General features: G+C 52.5%; 1 protein-coding gene across 2 annotated transcripts in view; it reads left to right on the top strand.

Annotated features, from left to right (window-relative positions):
• The first annotated feature begins 9,352 nt into the window (after positions 1-9,352).
• LOC102972493 (cytochrome P450 4F22) overlaps positions 9,353-14,671 on the top strand; it is a 32,378-nt gene continuing 27,059 nt past the window's right edge. Inside the window, exons 1-2 of one of the 2 annotated variants that reach the window (XM_042978453.1) lie at positions 9,353-9,432; positions 11,119-11,253. The gene's annotated coding sequence lies outside the window, so the exon portion shown is untranslated. Of the gene's footprint in view, positions 9,433-11,118; positions 11,254-11,971; positions 12,076-14,671 lie in introns of those variants that run through there. The other variant, XM_042978452.1, reaches the window with a different exon arrangement.

Here is a 14,671-nt window from a genome sequence, read left to right on the forward strand (position 1 = left end):
TTAAAACAGCCACAGCAATAAAAACAACACCTCATGATAAGATTATGCAGTTAGAAAGTATCTCAAATAACAGGATTCGTATTGTTTTAATTATTACTATTAATCTGTTAGATTATTGAAAAATTTATCTCACTATTGCACCCTTCCATTTAAAAATGTCTCTGAAACACTGTATTACAACAAATTCGATTAGAGCAACTGGGTCGTACACATGAGGTAATGCCACATTGCTTTTTTTATTGTGGTAAAATCTACATAATAGAAATGTTATCATTTTAACCATTGTTTTAAAAAAAGTTTATTTATTTATGTTGAGAGAGAGAGCATACATGAGCAGGGGAGGGGCAGAGAGAGGGAAAGAGAATCCCAAACAGGCTGCACCGACAATGCAGAGCCTGATGTGGGGCTTGATCCCACAAATTGTGAGATCATGACCTGAGCTCAAGAGTCAGACGCTTAACCCACTGAGCTGCTCAGGCACCTCTTAAGTCTAATGTTATTTAATTAATTAATTAAAAAATTTTTAAACATGTATTTATTATTTAGAGACAGAGAGACACAGAGTGTGAGCAGGGGATGGGCAGAGAGAGGGGGAGACACAGAATCGGAAGCAGGCTCCAGGCTCTGAGCTGTCAGCACAGAGCCCGACGCGGGGCCTGAACTCATGAACCGCGAGATCATGACCTGAGCCGAAGTCGGCCGCTCAACCGACTGAGCCACCCAGGTGCCCCCTAGTATTATTTAAGATATTTACATGGTTCTAAAGTCAAATCTGCAGAACAAGGTATAAAGAAAAACATCCAGCTTCTATTCGTGGACCTTCCATCATGTTCTTTCCCCCCTCCTCAGGTAACCATTTATAATTTTTTCATGGTCTATTGTTCCATTTGTAAAACACCAGTGTATACACACACACACACACACACACACACACACACACACACACACCTAGCTGTTTTCCCTCTTAACACTGTTGTTTCTGGAGATGTCTCCATGCCAGTATACATGGACACTCCTCATTCCTTTTCACAGCTGCACAGGACTCCATCCTGTGGCCGTGCCTTGGTTTATTCAGTCATTCCCTCTTGATGGACTTATGGGCTATTTCCAGTCTTCTGATATTTTAAGTCGTGCTGTTATGAAAAGCCCCGCTCATTCACCTTTTCTTAGTTTTGCAAGGGAATCGTTGGGATATATTCCTCTAAGTGGAGAAATGCATATATAATTTTGCCAGATATTACCAATTTCTCCTCCCCAGGGCTTATATTTCTTTCATTTGACTCCTCTACATTCTTCAAAACCTAGCTCCAATATCTCCGTCACCATGAGGCCTTCCTTTGTCCTCCAGCTTTCTCCTCTTGGCTTTCCTAGCTCCGGGCTCCTTCCTCTGGCTCAGCCCTGACACTGAGAGGTTGGGAGTGTCTGTGTCCAGCTTTACACTCTCTAGAACTGGGAGCTTCTTGAGTGCTGGCTCCAGGACTGAGTCTTCTCAGGGCATTCACACAGGACTGGGCACAGAGCGGTGACAGTAACAGGTTTTCTGTCTGAATGAAGGATAGCCCTTACAGCCCTCCGTCTCCCTTGCTGGTTTCTCCTGGGCCAGGGGAAAAGAACCAGGTCAAGCTGGCCAGTATCCTCGGTTGTGCCGCCTGCCTTTTCACTGAGTCACCTGTGCCCAAGGGTGGTAAACTCGGCGTGGGTGCCTGTCACCTATGGCTCCCAGGCAGAGGAGTAGAACCTCCTTGGGGTCAGGGAGACCCCCTGTCCAATTCAGTCTTCCCCACTCCCTGAGTGGGGCACCTCCCCTCTCCATGCCTTGATTTCTCCATCTGTAAAATGACAACAATAGTGTGTCGACCTCCTGGCCTTAGCACAGGAATCAGTGATATAAAATCATATGTGAAATCACTGCCCACCATTTACTTATTGGCTATTTACTGATTGTTGAGGTGAAATTCATGGAACATAAAATTAATCATTTTAAAGAGAGTAGATAGTTCAGCGGTATTCAGTCCCTCTCCAGGGTTGTGCAACCATCACCTCTGTCTAGTTCCAGAACACTTCCATCACCCCAGACGGAAACTCCATACTGATTAAGTAATCACTCCCGGCCCCCCACCCCTCCCCTCCGCCCCTGGCCACCACTACTCTGCTGTTTGTCTCTAAGAATTCCCTTCACATAAATGGGATCATACACTGTGTGGCCCGTTGTGACTGGCTTCCTTCAGTCAGCATAAGGCTTTTGAAGTTTGTCCACATTGTAGCGTGTCAGGGTTTTGTTCCTTTCTACAGCTGAGTAACATCCCGTTGTGTGTATATATGACATTTTGTCTACCCATTCATAATTTCATGGACATTTGGGGTGTTTCCACATTTGGCTTTGTAAGCGGTGCTTACAAAGGCGTGTACATGTACTAGTTTGAATACTGTTTTCTTTTTTAAGTGTATTTATTTACTTTGAGAGACAGAGACAGAGAGAGAGAACGTGAGTGGGGGTGGGGGAGGGGCAGAGAAAGAGGGAGAGAGAAAGAATCCTAAGCAGTCTCCTCATTGTCAGTGTGGGGCCCGATGCGGGGCTCAAACTCACCAAGGGTCAGATCATGCCCTGAGCCGCGATCAAGAGTTGGACGCTGAACCGACTGAGCCACCCAGGTGCCCCCTGAGTACCGTTTTCAATTATTTGGGGTCTATGCCTAGGAGTGGACTTTCTGAGTCATAGGGTAACTCTACGTCCAACTTTTTGAGGGGCCACCAAACACTTTATATCTCGGTTGCCTCACAAAGCCAGTGAAGAGAGAATTCTAAGCGGAGAATTCTAAGTCCCCATTTTGCAGCCAAGGAAACTGAGAGGTGGGAGAGGTGGCCCCACACCATCCTGAGGCTAATGACCATCCTGATAACCCCTGTCTGCTTCGTGACCACTGGGTGCCAGACATTTGCTTCTGGGTGCCAGAAGAGGATCCTAGGATCAGGCTCTGCATCGTCCCCCGTTTCTGGAATCTGACAGATCTGGATTTAACTCCCAACTTGGGCAAGTTGCTTCCTTCCTCTGAGCCTCTCTCTCTCTCAATGATCATAACCCAAGTCCTTCCCTTATTGTGGAGAATCAATGTGGTAATGTAGGCACAGGATGGACCCTATATCACGCTTTTGATTTATGATGGATCAAACCAACAAAAAAGTGGTCTAATGAGGCTTGGCGGGGGCGGGGGGGGGGGTGAAGTAACTTGGCAAAAGTCCCACAGTAGTTGGTGACTGGATCCGCGATGCAAGCATTTTTGAGAAGCTTCCTGAAGCTTAACGCTTCTCAAAGCTAGTGAGGAGAGATTCCTGGGGAGGTCCTCTGGGGTGGGAGGCAGCTTGCAGCTCTGTTGCTTTGCTCTTTGTGGGGGCTGAACTTCGACCACACAGAATCTTGCTGAATCAGCCTGGGGAAACCTGTGGTCATGAGCCACAACTGGTTCCCTGGTGGAAGTCACCTTGGCCCCAACCCACTCACTCCTCTGGTCTGTTCTACAGTTCACACCAGCACAGGGGGAGGGGAGGGTGACTTCCGGTGCCCCAGGCAGGCCTGGGCCAGGCATTTCCTTGCTTCCAGGAATTGGCTCCAAGTGGTCCCTCTGTTATGGGGCACCCTCCTCCCTTCTCTCTCATTTCCGTGGTGCATACACTAGGCCTTTCAGGATCTGGCTTCTACTAACCCCTCTAACCTCCTTTCCCAGTGAGTTTCTTGCTGCAGCCCACTGGCCTCTGGCTCCTGGAGGATGCTACCCTCATTCAGCCCCAGGGCCTTTGCACGTGAGGCTCACTTTGCTTACAATGCTCCAGTTCGTCTTCCTATCAGTCAGGGATCACACAAACACCACTTCCTCCTAGAAGCCTAGCCCTGACCACCCTCTTTAAACTAGATTCCCAGTCCCTCCCTGTGAGCTCATTCCATTCACCATGATCCTTACCTGATATTATCTTATTCATTTGTTTATTTATTGTTGCCTCCCCCCCCCCCCATGGAAACTGCAGGAGGGCAGAAGCCTCTCTTACTCAGTACTGCGTCCCCAGGGCTGAGATCAGTGCCTGGCACATAGCATTCAGGTGTTCAGTAAATGTCAGCCAACCTATTGACCATTAGGTTTCTTATTAGAAAGAAATTTTCTTTCCTCCTACACTGGATCATGAGGATGAATACCTGTTTATGTTCAGCATCCAAGTCCTGGGAAGCTCCCCAAATGGGCCACAGGAGTTAAAAAATCCTGACTCTATGGGGCACCTGGGGGCTCAGTCGGTTAAGCACCCAACTTTACTCAGGTGGTGATCTCACGGTTCTTGGGTTCGAGCCCCGTGTCGGGCTCTGTGCTGACAGCTCAGAGCCTGGAGCCTACTTCAGATTCTGTCTCCCTCTCTCTGCCCCTCACCGGCTCACGTTCTCTCCCTCTCTCTCAAAAATAAATAAATATCAAAAAAAAAATTTAAATCCTGACTCTGTTCCCATTAGGCTGTGTGACTTTGGGCAAGTTACTGCCCCTCTCTGGGATTCCAATTTGTAAAAACAAAGTTCTTAACCTCCCTTTCCCCCCTCAAAATCTGGTAAAAGCTATGGCTCCAGGTGTCTCCTGAAAAGATGAACTCATGCTTTTGCACATGATTTTAAGGGATTTAACGAGCCCCCAAAGTCCAACGCTGGACTCCCTTGGGAAGCTTGGGAAGGGGGCATAGAAGGGCTCCTGGAAGAGGGGGCTATTGCGACTGGGTTTTGAGGGATAAATAGGATCTGGTCTGGCAGGAAAGGGCATTCCAGCAGAGGAAACAGCTTTCGGGCATTTGAGGGAGGGAGGAGAAATAATCACCCACGTTTACACAACCTTTGCCACTCAGTCCCTCCAGGGCGGCTGTGCCCGGCCAGAGCCACAGGCTACTTCCCCTCCCCCCCTCCCCCCGCCGGGCTCCTCCTGCCGCTCTTGCGCCCCCTTTGGTCGGAGCGTTTTATTGCAGCCAGAGGGAGCCGGTTGGAAATCTCAAGTAGGGAGGGCCGCCTAAGTCAGCCTCCTGCTGGGCTCAGAGCCCTGCGCGGCGCCACCTTTCCCGGAGGAAAACCCGAAGTCCTCCCAGTGGCCCATCAGGTCCAGCACGATCTGTCCTGCCACCTCCCAGCCCTCGTCTGCTCCCACTCTCGCCCTTGCTGCCTCTGCTCCCGCCTCACTGGGCTCTTGGCCGTTTCTTCAGGCACAGTGAGCCTCAGGATCTTTGCACAAGTTGTGCCCTCTGCCTGGAACACTCCACCTCCAGTGAAACCCTTCTCTCCCTTCCCGTCTCTGCTCAAACAGCACCTCAGAAAGGCCTTCCTCATCTCCTTACCTTGCTGGATTTTCCTCCATAGCACATGTCACACGGAATGACCTTTTTGCTTCTGTATTTCTGGTTATGCTTTCTTTAATCTCCAGAAAGCAGGGATGTGCCTGGTCCTCCCTGGGTACTTGGTGTCTGTTGAATGAGTAGGTGCTGTGTGTCCCCTGGGGCTGGGGAAAAGGGAGGGAAATTTGAAAGACCCTGTCTACCTGCCTAGAGCTCACAGCTAAAGGAACCATTCCAAGAGTGATTTGATTGTGACTGAGGACTCCCAGGGGCTGTGGCTGCATCCAGTGTGGGCTTAAACTGAACCCAGAAGTTAGGGAAGCCCTCAGAGAAAACGGACTTTGCGCTGATACCTGAAAGATAAGTAGGAGTTAGCTGAGCAGGTGAGAGGGAATAGAATTCCAAGCAGAGGGAAATTCCGAGCATGTGCAGCAAGCAAAGCCTTTGAGGGGAAAGATAACCTTGAAGGGTTTGGCAAAATGGTTGCAAATGGCTGTGAGCAAGAGTGTGGTGAGTGATGAATTGGAAGGAGTTGTTTGCTCCACCATTCACCCCACACCCTGGAACTACTCTGGTCTTTGTTTCAAGTCTCTGAATTATCTTTTGCCTTGTCTCCACCCTTCTGCCCCCTATTTTGTATCCTGGGAGGCTGGCTTGTATGAATCACTCAACCCTTGCCTTATGGCTTCTGGTTGGGTTCCGCCAATAGGGAGCCACAGCAGGCACTGGAGGGAGGGAGGAGACTGCGGTCCGGGTATTAATATCTGATCTCCTCTCCTGTGTGGTCCACGCAGGCTGGCTGTGTCCCTCAACCAACAACTCCTGCCAGGTAGTCCTCTCCAGCAACTGCTTTCGCCCCATTAGCCCCCGCACCTCTGGGGTGGTAAAGGTTCCTGGCTGCGCTGTCTTTTTGAAATAGTACTTTTGTTCATCTCTTTCCAAATTACCCCATTTGAGTGTTCTGTTTCCTGCTGGAACTCTCTCTTATTTTATTGGGGTGAAATTCACGTAATATAAAGTTAACCATCTTAAAGGATATAATTCGGCGGCACTGGCACATTCACAAATATTGCCGAACCATCACTTTTGCCCAGTGGCAAAAATTTTCCATCGCCCCAAGAGGAGACCCTGTACTCATTCTCCTTGGATACGGCCTCACTCCTCACAGCCCCCCCCGCCCCCCCCCGCTTCGATCCCTAATGTGCTCACCATCTCTATGGATTTACTGATTCTGGAAATTTCACAGAAACGGAATCATCCAATGTGTGACCTTTTGGGTCTGGCTTCTTTCACTCCATCACATCACTGTGATGTTTTGGAGTTTCGTCCATGGTGTAGTAGGTCTCAAGGCTTCATTCCTTTTTATGACTGAGTAATGCTCCCCCGCACGGACAGGCCCCATTTCCTCAGCCCCTCATCCGTTGATGGACGCTGGGTTGTTTCCACCTTTGTGGGCATGCGTGTACGGGTGAACATGCAGGGACATTGAGTCCCTGTTTTCGATTCTTTCGGTTACATACTTAAGGAACTGAGTTTCTGGCTCATATGGTAATTCCATTTTTAGCTTTTCGAGGCACGGACTGATTTTTCATAGTGGCTGCTTTCCCGGAAGTCTGCCGTGAGCTTCTGGATGCCCAGGAAACTCCCTTCCCCTCACTCCCGCCGTGTTCCTCCTTGGTCCACTTGAACACACTTTTCTGGTACCGTCTCCCTAATCTGGCCGCCGCCCCCGTGTCCTCTCCTCCCACTTAGGTTGCTGTTTGTTGATTGCTGCCAGGCTGAGGATTCTGGTGCCTGGGAACCGCAGAGCCCTGTCCCTTCCTAGGGCCTGGGCCCTTTGACCTCTGGGCCCAGGCCAAGGGGATTGTTCCTATCACCACGCTTCCTCAACCTCCCAGATGTGGCTCATCTCCTGCAGCTCCGTGCTTCTGCCTATCCTGTCTCTAAACGTAGCTGTGATTGGTGCTTCTGTCTCCCCATTCTCTTATCTGTCCACCTCCTCTGACCCGCCCACCCCCCCCAACCCCCAGGCATCCAAGTCTTCCCAAGACAGCTGACTCAGTCAGAGGTGCACTTCTCAGGATGGGCCCAGCCGCCTCGCCTCCCGGTGCTTCTCCTTGGCAGACAGGATTTCTCAGCTTCAGCACTGCTGACATCTGGGGCCAGATCATTCCCTGGGGGTGGGGGGTGGGGCCGTCCTGTGCCTTTAGCAGCATCTCTGGCCTCTGCCCACTAGCTCCTCCCCCTCCACAGCATGACAACAAAAAGTATCTCTGGACATTGCCAAACGTCCCCCGGGGCTGGGGGGGGGGGGGGCGACAATCTGCCTCAGTTGAGAAGGGCTGGGATAACCCAAATCAAAGCACAAACTCGAAGTGCGGTTACTTGTCTAGCCCGTGCTCCGTGCCAGGCATGGGGCTGAGGACCCTGTAAACACCACTTCATTTCGTGGTCATCTCCTTCATTTTATCTGTACAGGGACAGAGGCTTCCGGTGGCCACGTGACTTGCCCAGGGTAACACGGCCAGGGAGCCTACTGTGGTCAGTGCCTCCTCATTCCCAGGCCCTTCAACTTGCTTCTCCTTCCTTGTCCCCATCTCTCTGAGGGCAGGGAAGCTGGGCTGACACCCTCTCCTCTCCTCCTCTCCTCCACTGTTGCCCAGAACCTCACATCCAGCCTGTCACCAATGCAGACGTTCCCCACATCCTTAAAAAATCCACATTGCCCCCCAAATCAATAAACTCCATTGTTCCTTAAAACAAACCCATTAAAGGGGGCTCTTCTGCTCAGGCACCACCCATGGCTCCCCATTGCCTACCAGATCAACACTCAGCCACTTGGACTGGCTTTCAAGGCCCTTCCCATCCATGCCTGCCCTCCTCCTCACCTCTCACATCCCAAGGCCAGAGAAAGCCACCTGCCCAGCCACACCCTTGGGTTTCTCTGTGCCCAAGCCCCACCCCCTCTCCTGCACCTGTTGAAATCCAACCTCTCCCTGAAGTCCCAGCTCAGATGTCACATCCTTCACGTAGCCTTCCCTTCTGCCTCCGTCCAAGCAGCAAAGCTTCAATTATTTGTATTGTCTCTTCTTCACTTAGAAACACCGCCCCCTCTCACCCTTACAGAGGGCCCAGCGCCTAATGAGAGAACACTACTGAACCGAAGAGGGTTAAAGACTTCAGCCAAGTTTACCACCTGCCGGGATAAGGGGGCCTCTTACACTGGCTTTAAAATTCCCTCCTTCAAGTTTTCAAGTTTCGAGCCCTCTGTGTCTGGTTTTCTGGGATTTAGGAGAGATTGGTGTGCTAGTATTTCCCAAAGTTGCATTTAGGAATCTTCCATTTTTGTCTTAATCCACCAGACAGATGGCTTCTGATGTTGAAATTTGTCACTCAATCATCTGCCACCACTTTCCATCTACCTATTACTTTTTTTTTTTTATTACTTAATTATTTTCTTTCAGTGGTCTTGCTTTCGAGCCTTTTTTCTTTTTTCTTTAAGTTTTTTACTTATTTACATAATCTCTACACCCCATGTGGGGCTCGAACTCACGGCCTCAAGATCAAGAGCCGCATGCTCTTCTGACTGAGCTGGCCAGGGGCCCCTAAGCCTTATTTACTTTAAAGCAAAATGTATACAATGATCATTATATCCACAAGGGTGTAGATTTGGTGTCCAGGGTGAGTCTATTTTTTTCTTCTTCTACGAGTCAAAACAAATCTCTCATTTAACATAAATGTATCAAAGAGAAAATGAATAGACACAACTTCTCCATGTGCTATCTAAAATTACTAAAGTACTTTGTATCATGCTTTGGACACTCGTATCAGACTTTGGGAATGAGCCAGAGTATCTTCCCTGTGGTTCAGACTTATGAAAATTCATGTATTTATTCACTCACTCGTTCATTCTTTTCTTCCCCAGCTTTATGAAGGTAGAACTGACAAAGACAAATTTGAGGGGTACAACGTGACTCAACATTTATTCTTGTTTTTCAGGTTTCAGCCGGCCACCTGACACCCAGGTCAAATAGCAGCATCCCCCTCGGCCCCGTTGCAAAAACCTGTCACATGCCTTCCCTGGTAAAAATTTCCTGCTGGATACGTTTTCTTTATTTTCTGTTTTCTCCACTTCCGCTTCAGATCCACAACGACAAGGATTTGGGCTGTTTTTATTCTCTGCCATATTCCCAGCCCCTAGAACCACACTTGCATCTTTCAACAGCAGGTCCGGGGGCGCCTGGGTGGCTCAGTCGATTGGGTGTCTGACTTCGGCTCAGGTCATGATCTCACAGTTGGTGAGTTTGAGCCCCGCGTCGGGCTCTGTGCTGACAGCTCAGAGCCTGGAGCCTGCTTCCCATTCTGTGTCTCCCTCTCTCTCTGTCCTTCCCCCATTCATGCTCTGTCTCTATGTGTCTCTCAAAAATGAATAAACATTAAAAAACAAAGAACAAAAAACAGCAGGTCTGACCCGCTGCACGGATGTATTCCAAGCACCATCTAGCCCGGCACCAGCTGATCCTGGGGACTCACCCTCAAGGAGACCCTGGTCTCAGGGGGGAGTCAAAGCCAGCTAAAGCAGGACTTGCCTGATTGAAGGTTGCTTGTGGATCGGGCGGGGAAGCCACAGCTTTCTCTGAACTAGGGCATGCTCAACATGGAATTGGTGGTCAGGATTTGCTGGTGAGGAAGAAGGCTGGAAACTCCATGGTGGCTAATAACGGCAGTCAGCACTTACCTAGCACTTACTGTGTGCTAAAATTCAGAAGTGCTCCCTACACCCTGAAGCAGGGTTTCTCAACCTCACCACTATTGACATTAGGGCTGGATCATTCTGTCTCTCTCTCTCTCTCTCTCTCTCTCTCTCTCTCTCTCTCTGTTTTTAAATAGGCTTCATACCCAGTGCGGAGTCTGACGCGGGGCTTGAACTCACGATCCTGAGGCCAATACCTGAGCTGAGATCGAGACTCAGATGCTCACCCGACTGAGCCACCCGGGTGCCCCAAGATCATTCTCTTTGGCGAGGGGCCATCCTGTGAGTGCATTGTAAGGTGTTTATCAGCATTCCTGGCCTCTACTCACTAGAGGCCAGCGGTACCCCAGCGTCCAGCTGTGATGGCCAAAGTGTCTTCAGACATTGTCAGATTGTCTCTTGAGGGACAGGATTGCCTTGGGTGACAACTGTTGCCCTAAAACATTACAGCAATCTTCTGAGGTGGGTACACAGTAACCGATAAAGCCACCCGAACCCTCTGCCTCCAGAGCCCATAGTGTTATGTGGCTTTGACTGTGGCTGTAACCCCTGGCCCTGTCCTCTGAGAGTCCAGCACAGCTCCGGGCCTGCTCCACCCCCTGGCTCCCATCCCCCAGGCTAACCAGCCCCATGATCAGACTTCCCACCTGGTTGGCCCCCAAAGCCAGGAGGGGATCACCCGTTGTCTGTAACAGGATCAAGAATTTATTTCTGACAGATCGAAAGGCTTTGGAATGGTCATCCTGGGGAAAACAGTCTGAACTTCCTTGCCCTTTCTTCAGTTTCCTAATGGTTCGCTGTGGTTTTAGCTTTGGAACGCACTGAGAGGAGGGCGATGTCTCCTTACAGCTTCAGGCTTCTCAGTGTCTGGTCTGGCTCCTGCCTGAACCCAGCCAGTCGTGCCTCTCCTCCAGCTGCCAGCATCTGCCTTAGTTTCCCCAGATGAGCCTGCAATTATGGTCGGAGGCTTTGATCTCTCTAATCTCCTGTGGCTTTTTAAATTTTTTCTTTGACAGATACTACCTGGGTGTCCAGTATGCACAATGCCATTTGGCCCTGTGGAGGCAGTGGAGAGCCAACGGCCAGCTGTGATTCCTCCCATCTGTCTGCCCACTTGCCCAGATCAGTCACCCACCCACCCACTGACACGGGTATGTCTTCCAAATCCGGGGCGGGACTGACCCTGTCTGGATCTATCTGGAGCAGATAAACTGGCCAAGGACAACATCTTAGTGGGATGGTCGAGTTGGCTGACGGTGGGTGGGTGGGGGTGAGAGGAGCAGGACCAGAGTCTGGTGCGGCTTGTTGAGGCTGGAGGTCTTCCTGGAGGAAGAGGCTGCAGCTGCTAGTAGAGCCCCAGGAGGGTGGGTTGAATCCAGAGGGAGCAGAACGGCTGGCTCCCCAGGGCCGATGGAGCCTGAGGATTCCTGGGGCCGCGTGGGGCGTCAGGGTTGCTGGCTTAGGGACCCCTGTCCAAGCGTGGGAGCAGGTCCTGACGTGTGGGCTTTGAGGGTGCTGGTGCAAGAGGAGGGTGTTAAGGAGCGGGCCTGAGGGGGGGGGGACCCGGGCACTAAGTGGTGCCAGGCATGGGCAGAGGGGCAGGGAGTGTGGTGGTTTGGGGATGCTGGGTGTTCAAGTCTTTGTGTCTCCAATGTCTCTTTCGCTGTCTCTGCGGCTTTTTCTCCATCTCTCCACCTGTCGGTCTCTCCATCCCCGGCTCTGCGTGTTTCCCTTTCCGTCGCTCTCCACGCATCCACGACTCTGTCTCTGGTTCTCTCCGTCTCTGGGGGCCTAGCCTCGGTCCCCGCCCAGAGGCTGGCGAGGCCGGGGGCGGGCCGGGGGCGGGCCTCGCGGCGGGGCCGGGCGGGGTTAAAGGGCCCGGCCGCCGGACGGCGCGGTCAGAACCGAGGTTGCGGTGCGGGCGGATCTGGATCCCGGATCGAGAGGCCGAGGCCGAGGCCGAGACCCGCGAGGTGAGTGCGCGCGGGGGGCGGTAACCCGAGCGCGGCCGGGGCGCTGCGCTGTAACCCGAGGCGCCCGGCAGGCGCGGGTGCTGGCAGCGGGGACGCGAGGGGCTGGGCGCAGCCCGCCTCGGGAATCCCCACGACCCAGGCGGCGGCGGCGGCGGCGGCGGCGGCGGCGGGTCCCAGAGGCTCCTCCTGGGGGGACGTGGGCGTGTCCCCGACGGCCGCCGCTTTGGGGCGCAGTTGTTTTGAGCGCGCCCCTCGGAGTCCTGGGTACATCCTTCTCCCCGGGTTTCCGTGATGGGAAGGGACCTCAGGAACAGCCCCCTCCCCATCAGGACCTCTCGGGCGGATCCAGGCCCTGCCCTGTGCCGCAGGGCGGACCGGAGTCACTCCACAGCGTCTCCCTCAGGGACTTTACGCTAGTGATCCGGCTGCCTTCACCGTCCCTCTCCCCACCCAGGGCAGGCACAGAGCCTGAAAAGAGGAGATGCCCTCCTGGGCCCCCAGAGTTGGCTGGGAGGGTTGTGTGAGGTCCCGCGGTTGGTACCAGCTGACGTTTGTTGGATGCCGGAGGGATGTATGCTCCCTGGTGTCCAAGGGGCTGGCCCTCCCCGCTTGGACCACGTGAGGCGGCTGAGACCTGCCAACTGGGGAGTCTCAGGCTGGAGGTGGGAGGGAGACGGGGAGACAAGTGGGGGAGCTGGGATTTGAACAAACCGGCCCTGTGTGACCCCAACATCCTGTGCACTTTCCAATGGCCCCGGCTTCTCTGCATAGCCCAGCTTGGGTTTCTGAGCGGTAACATTAGCCCTGGACTGGTGTCCAGTGGTGACCTGGGTTGGTATCCACAGAGGGGCTTGGATGACTCCACAGACGGAGAAGGCAGCCCCCTCCCGCCTCCCTGGCAAGCCTGGGACCCCATTCTCCAAATCCCAGATGACTGGGCAAGCACTAACGGATATGGTGCCAGCCCCAACAGCAAGGAGAGGCACCTTTGATCGGGGGCTTGCCGTGTGCCAAGCCCTGAGCTGAGCACATTAAAAATGTGGCATTGTTATCAAAGCCCTGTGAAGTGGGTAATATAGTTCCTGTCTTACATGTGAGGAAATTGAGGCTCAGAGAGGTGCAGACATTCACCTGAGGTCACACAGCTCTGAGGTGGAGCTTTGTGGAATCCTTTCCGAGGCTCGTGTCCAAGTGCTGAGATGGTGGGCAGAGGCAATTGCAGTTCTGGGATGGTCTAGATTACTGGTGGTTCGTAAACTTCTTTTTCTGTCAGGATCTCCTTTGGGCCGAGGAAGCTGTGGGCGACAGCCTGCAGTGTGCCCACAGCTGCGGTGAGGCCCTCCTTCCCACCTCGATTTGCCAGCTTGGCTCTGCCCTCAGAACTGCTCCTGCAGCCCCTTCTCCGAACCCCAGAAATCTGGGGTAAGCCCCCTCTCAGCTCAGACTTCTAGGGTCTGGCACTTTGGGAGAATAGGAGTCTCTGGGGTCAGGCAGCTCTTTGGCATAGAGAGGGTGTTTGGTTGGCATGAGCAGGGAGAGGAGGCAGGCTGTTTTGACTACTGGCTTCCAGAGTGAGTGAAGGGCAGGGCTAGGATGTGGGGCAGTGGAGCCAGGGCAGTGGAGCCAGTGTTGGGTGCTCGGATGACAGGTGGGTCCCAGGACCTGCCGTTCAAGGAGAGGCAACATGTGTGATTTCTGGTGGTGTGCGTGTCCGGGGTGTGTGTGTGGGGGGGGCATGGTCGTGTCCTGCATTCCTTCTCAGGAGCCCACACACCTTGTATGACAAGTCCCTGACTGGCGGCCGGGCTAACCTGACAAACCAGCGCTCCTTGGGCGTGGGCCACGGAACCAGTCGCGGGCTCCTCTGTTTTCAGATAATGCCGGCCCCAGCAGGACAGGCGGGGCCACCTCTGCTGGGGTGGGGCTGCTGGGTGCCCTTGCCTGGTGTCTGATGCTCTGAAGTTTGCCAGCCTCTCACAGCATCCTGAGAGAGAGTGTCAGCCTTGCGTTTATCTCGCTCCCATAAACTAGTAAATAATAGAAGCAGGAATAATGGCTAAAATCTTGCACACCGCCTACCAGACCTCATCTCACTGAAGTGTCCCAAGCAAGCTTTAAGGGGTGGCTCCTGCTATTGTTAACCCATTTCACAGATTGGCGCATGGAAGCTGGGGGTGGGGACTAGACTACTCAAGGCTGCTGACTTGGGGGAGGCGCAGGGCCACGACTGGGACCCAGGCTGGTTTGAGTCAAAGATGCACATTTGAAAATTTTTTTTAATACTTATTTTTGAGAGACAGAGAGAAAGAGAGAGTGAGTGGGGGAGGGGCAGAGAGAGAGGAAGACATAGAATCGGAAGCAGGCTCCAGGCTCTGAGCTGTCAGCACAGAGCCCGACGCGGGGCTTGAGCCCACGAACCGTGAGATCATGACCTGAGCAAAGTTGGGTGTTTAGCCAACTGAGCCACCCAGGCGCCCCAAAGATGCACATTTTAAAAGACGATGCAATCGGGAAACAAATTTTCATTTTATTTTTAATTTTTTTAAGTTGAAGTGTAATACGGGGGGTATAGGGAAGTGCACATTCTGCAACTGGG

This window comes from Panthera tigris, chromosome A2 (assembly GCF_018350195.1).
Source record: "Panthera tigris isolate Pti1 chromosome A2, P.tigris_Pti1_mat1.1, whole genome shotgun sequence".
NCBI classification, from domain to species: Eukaryota; Metazoa; Chordata; class Mammalia; order Carnivora; family Felidae; genus Panthera; species Panthera tigris.